This window comes from Raphanus sativus, chromosome 6, assembly GCF_000801105.2.
Source record: "Raphanus sativus cultivar WK10039 chromosome 6, ASM80110v3, whole genome shotgun sequence".
In the NCBI taxonomy this organism is placed as follows: domain Eukaryota; kingdom Viridiplantae; phylum Streptophyta; class Magnoliopsida; order Brassicales; family Brassicaceae; genus Raphanus; species Raphanus sativus.
In genome coordinates this window covers 31,688,636-31,698,428 of record NC_079516.1, presented here as the reverse complement: position 1 = coordinate 31,698,428, position 9,793 = coordinate 31,688,636, and the positions used below count along the sequence as shown (strand labels likewise).

Genomic DNA, 9,793 nt, shown 5'->3' with positions numbered 1-9,793 from the left:
CATATGTGAAAAATAATTTTGAAAAACATTTATTAAAAACCAAAATAAAAACACATATTAGTAAACTCCCCCCAGGCTTAACTTACACTGTCCCAGTGTAACACAGCCGGAGTGAAGTGAATGAATAAATAAAAACTGAATGTAACAAGATAGAACGACTAAACCTGACCGACATGGTGTCGATCGATACGTAGGGATGTACGCCGATCGGTAGTAATGGTCGTGTGGTATCGAGCGATGTGAATCGATTGTGTCGGTCGACGGAATCATCATTCTACTTGGATCTTTAAAAACTGCAAAAATTAATGCGAAAAATAAAAGTAAAAATGTAAAAATAACTTAAAAAGAAAATAAAAGAAAACCTAATAGTGGATTGCTTCCCACTCAGCGGTTTGTTATAGTCATTTAGCTTGACTTTGGTGGGTATGTGACTCATATGGTGCAGAAACTGCTGCTTATCAGACAACAAGCATCAATTTCGTGTCTCCTCCTATCAAACCATGTGGCAATGAAGCTTCTTGTGGCATCATCACTTTGCAGCTGTTTCTTATCTATCTTGAGGACTGTATCCGTGAGTTTACTCAGAGTATTTTCAATAGATTTGATGTTGCCAACATTCCTGTCGATGGTGTTGTAGGAGTATTCTGACAATTCCCTCAGCTCATTCTGTATTGCATCGATCTTCTCATGAATCAGCTGATCTCGGTCTGCCAAGGACTCGGTGTCGATCGATGCTACAACATGTGTGTCGGTCGTTTCTCTGGGCGTTATGTCGGTCGATCCAGTGTTAACTGTGTCGATCCATTCTGAGCGTTGTCCTTGGTACTGCAGAGTTCTCTGCATAATGAGTATCTCATTCTTCAATAGACCAGTATCTCTGCAAAGGTTGGTCACTCTTTCGTTGACAGTGTCATCAATGTCATCACTTCTCCCGTTGAGTCTCTCCTCCATAGCATTCATAGCTTCGTATAGCTCATGTTTGATCTGATCAACTTCTGCTGCTGTGCATGCTCTCTTCGCTGGTGGTGGCTCGATGTCGATCGATATGGGTCTAGGCCTGTCGATCGATGTCGCGTTTCTGTCACGAAGACCAATATGATCTTGAACTATGCCAATGTCTTGTTGCAACTCGTTAAACTGTTGTGAGAGTGTATCCAGGTATTGCATGATAGGTGAACTGAAGTGATCGTGCCTTTCCTCGTATGATTTCATCCTATCCTCCATTGCTGCGAACCTTTTGTCGATCGATGATGAAGAGTTTGTGTCGATCGACGGAATAGTAGCATTCTGAGTCTGATCTTTCTTGCGAATGGATGCCAACTCTTTCTGTAGAAGATCAATCCTCTTGCTTAACCATTCAACATTGTTGTTGAGAGGGCTGTAGACGTCTCCAATCCGTGTATTGATGTAAGCAATTTCCCATTCATCTCTTTTAGGTGATGAATATTCTGGGCGATCCTTGGATGTAGTCTTGCCGATGTCGATCGATGGTGCAGGTGCTAATTCGGTCGATCCAGGTGGCGTAGCTTCCCTCTCAAGCATGGTTATAATGTTCCCAATCTCCATTCTTATCACTACCATGTCACTTTGGAAAGCTTTATAGCTGCTATCCAAAGGCTGGAAAGTATCTTCCACCAATGTGCGAAAGTCTGCCTCAAGGTGTGCCTGAGCTCTCCATACATCAGTCACCATATCATTTATCTCCTCTCTGCTGTAGGGTACTGGTGGTGGTCTGTATGCATGGTAAGGACATGTGTGTTCTGGAAGGCGTAAGCAACCTTTGTGAAAAAGAGACGCTCTCTCCAGGATTCTCCTTATGTGCTCCTTGGTGACAGGGATGATTTCACCATCAACTCCTCTAGCATGTCGAAACTCATCTCTGTGGACACCAAATTCATAATTCGCTTCCCATTTGAATCTTCTAGATCCATTGGAATCAAAGGCACGTCGCCCAAACTCTAATCTTCTGTCGGGCCATCAGACTCTTGCTCTGTCGATCGATCTGGGTAACTCGCCGTCGATCGATGGTAGTGAATCGATATCGATCGATGGTGAACTCCTAGGTTGACCGAAACTTTGAGGAACTGTATCCTCTCTCATGGTGATGTGGTGGTTGTCCTCGACGTGAGCTAGGATGTCTAGATGGCCACGTTGCTGTGTGAACAGGTTCTCTGGTCCATTGGCAACTTGAAGGATGTCTGCTATATCTTCTCTGGTTATGTGCAGAACTCTTCCATCCATTGCTCTTGCAAAGCCATCTGTGTCCTTGAAAATATCAAATTCATTAGGTGTTAGTGAAACATTCCTGATATCATATGGATAATGAAACGAGATTGAGCTCTGGTTAGGGCATCAATCGATGGTGCAGTGATGGTGGCGATCGATGGTGATCGTCTAGCTGCAGGGTTGGATCGATTGTTCTTGGTGTTGCAGTCTTCCATGGTTAAGTTGCTAGTTGCTGGAAGCTGCTGGGTAAAAGTTGTTGAAGTTTGAAATGTCGTGGCTAATGTTGTCAACCTTATATACCCATGTGTTGCCCTAATCGGTGAAATTCCAATTTTGTCCTTTAAGTCGTCTGGGTCAATATTGATCGATGTGATGCTGGCGATGTCGATCGATGGACGATGTCGTTTTGCTGGATGAAGTAGATAATCGATCGATAATGGACGGTGGATGTCGATCGATTTCGGGAAACGATTTGCAAATCTATCAATCTCCATGTAGTTTTCCCAAGCTTTTTCTTCCCGATAGTCTTCATCATATTCCTCAATGTGGTTTCCACTGTGGGAAGATCTGGCTATATCTACTGCAAAACTTTCATGAAATCCGCTATCTGCCCAACTTCTTACTGAGTAATCATCTTCTTTTCTGTTGGGTGGAATGGCGAAATTTGGGTAGCAATGATCTGGTAGATCGAGTTCATCATCTGGTGAGCTTCTGTCGATCGATGGTCCATGGTTGGTGTCGATCTCTTCTGACTCGCTGGTGTCGATCGATGATGTAGAGATGTTGTCGATCGATCCCGAGTACTCTGTCTCATACTCGACTTCACAATGACAAACTGCAATGATACCAAGATCATCTTCTTTTACCACGGTTATGGTTGGTGGTTTGCCAACTTTAACAGGGTCGTAGTGGATATCTGGATCTATCATAGTCAAGCACATCATGTTGGTGTTCATGTCACATATAGCTCCTACTGTAGCCATAAATGCTCTTCCAAGTAAGAGGAAAGAGTTCCAATTTAGCTTGATGTATAGGACATGAAAATCCACAGGGACAATAGCATTACCTATCTATACTTCTAGGTCTCTGATCAAGCCTCCAGAGTTTTTCTGAGTGTAGTCCACAAATGTAAAGATCTCTGGTGAAGGCTCTACTTTCAGACCTAGATGGTCTGCCATGACCTTTGGTAAGATGCTGACTGATGAACCAGTGTCACATAGTGCATGAGGAAACTCAATCCCTTGTACTACACAGGGTATTGCAAACTTCTCAGGATCACTCTTCTTCTTCAAAGTAATCCTTTTCCTCATATCTTCTCTGACATTGTCAAACCTTCTTCTAATGTCATTTTCAGTCTCCCTTGTTTCTCTGAAGAACATCCACAATCTACTTGTGAAGTAGACCTCCTCAAAGGGCTTCTCTAGTGAGATTCTGATAACTCTCTTAGTGAAACCATCAATCTCCTTCTCATTAACTTCCCTCTTAAGGTTCTTAGGAGTTTTCTCATTCCTACTCCTTAACCTTCTTCCTTCAGTTCCCTCTGATGTTGGTGTAGTGTCTGAAGGGTTACTAGTAGTTTCTGCAGGGCTAGCTTGTGGTTTCGGTGTGGGTCGGAGTGCATTGATTCGGTTGCTGTCAATCGATGGTAGTTGCACTCGGTAAGTGAGAGATGCGCGTCGATCGATAGGTGGAGAAAAGGGTCGATCGATGCGTGTCTCATCTTTGTGTCGATCGATGAGTGGCTCGTCTCGTCGGTCGATATCTTCGTAGGTGAGGGTGGGTGGATGAGGATGCAAAGCCGTGAATTCAGCATGTGTCAAGATCCTAACCGCGTTGCAATCTGCAGTCGTATCTGGAAATGACATCGTTGGTGTCGATCGATGGTTGATATACGGTTTTTTTCACATCATTGTATATATGTTTTCATTTGTTTCAAGTTACTAATTCGTGTCAGTCTAGTCCTTTTTGACCTTTTACAGGTCTGAAGTTGGTAGAAGAGAGAAGAGAAGGTGCATGAAGAAAAGATGTCCTTTTGGAGCAATCCTGCGGAGAACACTCAAGTAGAACACTCCCGAGACTGTTCTATCTCAAGCGGAACAAGCAGACGGAGTGATCCGGAGATTGTTCCCGACGAATATGGAAACTTCTATTTCGGGAATTAAAGCGAGGTTGCCCTAATCTGTTTTCTACTCATTGGCGCCTCCATATAAAACGCCATCTGTCATTTTATTATTTTTACGCTAGTTTTTTGCAAGACAAGTTTCATACTTTTGTATTCAAGCTTTTTGTAAGGGCGACGGCTCGCCTCTTCCATTCGAAGAACAACCTGAACCTTAGTTTTATTCTTCTTAATCTGATCATGAGTATTTCAGTTTTATCTGTTGTTCTTCACTGCATCATGATTGAGTAGTCGACTGTTGATCTAGGGTGATAGAGTGCATTCGCGGCTGAGCATAGATAGGTTATCATTTAGTAAATCTTCATTCATTCATTGTTTCATGCCTACGCTAAACTGATCATCTAGCATTTGATCCTAAGTAAATCTGTGCATCAAAAGTGTAATAGGTTGCTACATCTTGTATGAATGAGCACTACATCCTTAGCCACACGAAAGTAGATGTTAAGGTGCATTGTGAACAAATCAGAGTCAATCATTAAGGTTCACCATCAGATCTCAGACCAAGCGACATCTTAGGAGCTGGGTCTGATCAGTGAAAGGATCAACTACACGACAGTTTGTTGCTCTAGCCTGTTCTCCGAGTTCTAGATAGAACTGCATCGAACCTGGATAGCTGCTCGGTCGTGATTGAGATCACTCGCATTCATCCTAGATTAAATTCTTTTAACTTGAATTCATCACTTATGCTTTTTACTTGTTCTCTACGTCACTTTCTAAACCAAATCATTATCTTCTTCTTAGCTTGATTTAGGAACTCATAGAACTAGAGTGTAGACTGGTCCTCTGGATTTGAATCTCAAATACTATAATTGCAACTGTTAATTTGGCAGTAGCAAGGATTCATTTTTAGTGTATCAAGTTTTGGCGCCGTTGCGACGGGGACCAGATTTTTTAACTCTAATTTTCGGTTTCATATCTAGTCTAAGATATCTAACTCGTGTTTATTTCTTTGTTTCAGCTGATGATCCAGGTGCATGACCAGTAGACATACTCGGAGCAACGCACAAGGACCATTGCATCAGCTTACCAACGAAGAACTAGCGAGATTGGAACGACAGAACCGTCAACAGCCGAGATCTACGAACACCAATATGGGTGATCACCTGGATGATCTCACTGCTGCGTTTGCACACATGCAACAGCAGATGCAGCAAACGATCCAAGCGCAGCAAGCTGCTGCCGAGCAAGCTGCTCTGAATGCTGCGAATCAGCAGAACCAACCAGAGGAGGTTGTTCAGATCGGCCAGAGAAACTTACTGCTTAATCTGCCTGCTACGCGATCTGCCATCAACCCTCCACCGTACACTAGGCAAGACTTTTAGATCAAGCCATCCTTGATAAGTCTAGTGCAAAGGAAGATCTTCAATGGACTTCCTGCTGAGATACCGATGGACCAGATCGAGCACTTTGAAGATGTGTGGTTTCACTAAAGCGAATGGAGTACCACCCGATTACATCAAGTGTACTATGTTCCCTTTCTCTCTTGATGGGAAAGCTTCTCGCTGGCTAGATTCCCTACCTACTGGATCACTCACCACTTGGGAACAAGTCCGATATGCTTTCTTGAGTCACTTCTACACGAAATCGAAGACGGCAGCTCTGAGACAGAAGATCGCGACCTTTAAACAGCTAGTAAACGAGCCGTTATGTGATGCATTGGAGCGATTCAATGTCTACCGCAGAGAGTGCCCACATCACGGTTTTGAGGAAGACTACCTTCTGGGAGTGTTCTACGATGGAGTAGGATGGGAGTACAGGAACGCTCTGAACTCAACCAGTAATGGAGATTTCATGACCCAGTCCACTCAAGGTGCCTTCGCATTGATTGAGAACATGGCTTCAAGCTCAACTGATAATAACCGCGAGACTGATCGCACTCAGAAGGTGAACAGCGTTGATAACAGCAAGATTAATGAGCACTCTGCCAAGGTTGATCAGCTGATTAAGAGCAATCAGAACCAGGTCTTCATCATGGAAGAATCCCCTCAGGATAAAGCAACGCGGAAGGTACATGTGGGAACCGAAATTCGCACTGTCGATTTTAGTTAAGTTTAAACGTAGGAAAACTAAGTTGACCTAGTTTTCCCCGAGGATCCCGGCTATCTGCTGGGCCACGCACGACAAAGTTAATACGAGTCTAGTTTGGGAATAAATGCGTAAAATAAAGAGAGCAAAAAGAAAGAATCTTATTTCCGAATCTGCGGAGAGCGTTTGGACAACAGGTCGAGATCTCGGCCGCAAGAGCTGTCGATCGTCGCTAGTCTCAAAACCTAGATCTAACCTAGTTGAGTCGCAGCTCGCTAAAAAAGGAAATAAACGCCTAAGTTCTAAATTGCTCTGGAGTGGTTTCTTTCTTCTGATTTCGGATCCCCCTTCCTCTGCTCCTAGCCTTGCTTATATACTCCCATATGACGGGCTATTCTTGATGGGCTGAGTCTGCCGCGAGCTGGACTTTTTCCATTTTCGTCGGCTTTCGTGTTTATCGGGAAAGTTGACATTTATCTTTTCGGGAAAGTTGACATTTATCTTTTCAGAAGTTTAACATTTATCTTGTTATGTGAAGATAATTGCAAACCGTCGCATCTATCTACTAAAATCGTAAACGGGTCGTCCGATCGGGTTTGGTCCCTTTCGGGCCGTCTTCCGGACTTCCGTTGTTTTCTACAATTTCTTTGAAAGAATGCTCCTACTTGGATGTCGAGTCTTTCGGAAGATCTTCGATCCATTGCTGAGGCGAATGGTGTTTTAAGATAACCATCACCGTTTTATACGAAGTCTTCCTGTCCGTTGACGTCTTATGGGTTATTGGAAATCTTGGAGCAGGAAAAGGAGTTTTGTTTGCGGGATCTCGGAAAGTCGCAAAACACGGATTTCTGGCGACCCGGAGGTCTAGAACTTACGCACGAAGACTAGCCGTCCGACGATCCGAGCCGGCACGGGGCTAGCCGCCCGGCGACCACGGCCAGCACGTGCGCTAGCCGCCGCGGCCACGGCCAGCACGAGGCTAGCCGCCCGGCGGCCACGGCCACGTCCGGAGTCGGCTGCTCGGTTCCTTCGGCGTGTGCGTGTTTTTGCGTTTTTAGTTTTCCGTAGGTTTTTCCTTGTGTAGAAATGTTTCTAGCTGTTGATTTCGAGACGATGAATCTCGAACTTATATTTTTCTAAGGTTTCTCGATTAACAATTAGTCTCTCGAGGTTGCTCTAACATTTTTCATGTTTTTCCGAGACTTTCGGACATCGATTTCGTCTTGACCGATTTTGACCCCAACAGTTAGCCCCCCAGCTAGCTAGGAGCCGTAAGTTTTGTAGGTCCTAGCTTGCGGTATGGTTCGTGAGGAAAGTATGGAGACGAAATCGTGTCGAAGGTCGGGGTGAATAGTCAAATCCTTGCCTATAAAGACTTGTAAATTCTTACCATTCTTATTTCACCCAAGAATCTCAAGTTAATCTCTCTCTTGCAAATTCTCTCTCTACCTTTAAGAAAAGAATGACTTCAAGATCAAAATCCTCGAGGAGGCGGTCTCACTCGTCTTCGGATAGTTTTTCATGCCGAGGATGAAGTTCCGAAACCCGAGGTTCAGAGATTGACAGGAACGCTTATTGCGACGCTGTCTTTGGTTCTGATGCTCCCCTTCCCGTGATCCCGATTCCCCGCGACCTCTGAGGACGCGTAAGGAAATCGACTCGCCGAGCGAAGTATCCCCTGAATATCTCGGAATTCTTCCAGAGTTTTATGAGGTTCCGAAGGGAGTCATGTTTCGCATTCCCCGTGGGAATGAGAGTTCGGAGCATCCTCCGGAGGGTTACTTTACTTGTTACGAGGCGTTCTTGACGCAATGCCGACTGTGGTTCCCAATCCCTGGGGTCATTGTTCAGGCCCTCGACCGTTTTGGAATCTCAATCAGCCAGTTGAACGTCCCGGCTTTGGAGAGCTGGCTTGGCGTTGTGATTTTGAGTTACGAGTTAGGGATGGACCTTAGCCCTGCTGACTTTGAAGGGTTGTGGAACTCCAAGACGACGAGCATCAATGGAGTATACTCCATGAAGGCGAGGACTAATTTTTCGGTAATCCATGGAGTCACCTCGCACGCCAAGGATCACGTTGATCGTTTCTTTTTCGTGAGGATAAATGGAGAGTCTGTCGAGGAAGGCTTTCTCCACCTATTCCCGACGGACTGGTTGTATCAACGAGGTAAGATTGTCGCATCCCTTTTCCTAGAATCCGAAAGGCGAGTACTGAACGCGTGTGTTTTTTTTTTTTTTTTTGGTTCAGAGAACAGGTGTCTTGCGCATGTTCCTTCCGATCTTTCGACCAAGAGAGACATTTTTAGGACAAGGCCTTGTTCCTGGAACTCCTTTACTCTTGACCGGATTCGAGGGGCGGTCGCGCTTCACCGATCGCGAGGCGGTACGCGGCCCTGTGTCAATGATAGATCCTACGTTTTTGCCCCTTCAAGGCAGAGGCGGAGACCTCGGAAGGATAAAGGAATCGCTTTCGAGACCTCGTCGGGGGATGGCGAGCTGCGAGATACGATCCTGGCTTCGCTACAGAGAATCAGGATGTTCCTCCCGGGTGACTTCTTTGATGAACTCCCTCCGGCGTTTTCCCGTGACGAGTCTTTGGACAACGAGGAGAGGAACAAGGTGACTGCGGAGGGTGCTCGCTTTGTCAACGAGGTTTGTTTTTGAAACTTGAGTAAATCCCCTTTTCTTTTTATTTGACCTTGGCTTCTTTGCAGGCCGTGAGAGTGTGGAATGCATCGATCGATGGGAGTTTCCGTAACGCCGAATCCTTTGTTCCTCCGATCGAAGGGAGAATTCGAGAGTTGTGGAATCCTATCCAAGTTTCGGAAGATACGGCGGACGCAGGCGCAGGTTCGAATGCAGGCGACGGGGGTGAAGAGGTCGACCAGCCCGACTCCTCGTTCGGAATATCTCTAACCGATTGTTATGCATTCGATTATAATTTGTGATAGGCCAAGTGTGGCCGTTTGTATGTATGTGTTGCGACCCTTAGGAGGTCGCGTAACTTTGTGTTTCTCGGGATCGGCCGTTGGTGGCTTTTGAATCCCTGTTATGAATGCTTTTTATGAATTCTACGTTTTAATTTATACTTTCGTCAAGTGTAGAGGGTTTGAATACGTGTAGTCACTTCGTATTCAATCTCTTTTTTTTGTCGCTAGATTCGTAGGTTACTTTGTAGCGAACGTTAGGTTTGTAAGCGATAAGAGGCAAATTTTGGAATCTCGTATTCTGGATACTTATGCCTATGAGATGTCTTAGATACCGGCAAGGCCGGTTTAGGGCAAGACCTAGGTCTACTTTCGGACTGAAGCTGTGCGATGACAAATCGGCTTTCGTTTTGCCTGTTTGCGATTTCGACCTGAC

The 9,793-nt window shown here is 45.0% G+C and overlaps 1 non-coding gene across 1 annotated transcript; it reads right to left on the bottom strand.

Annotated features, from left to right (window-relative positions):
* Nucleotides 1-6,001: 6,001 nt before the first annotated feature.
* LOC130497231 (small nucleolar RNA R71) lies at nucleotides 6,002-6,108 on the bottom strand. The gene has a single exon (XR_008936240.1). It is a non-coding gene; the product is annotated as a small nucleolar RNA R71 (small nucleolar RNA).
* Nucleotides 6,109-9,793: the final 3,685 nt, after the last annotated feature.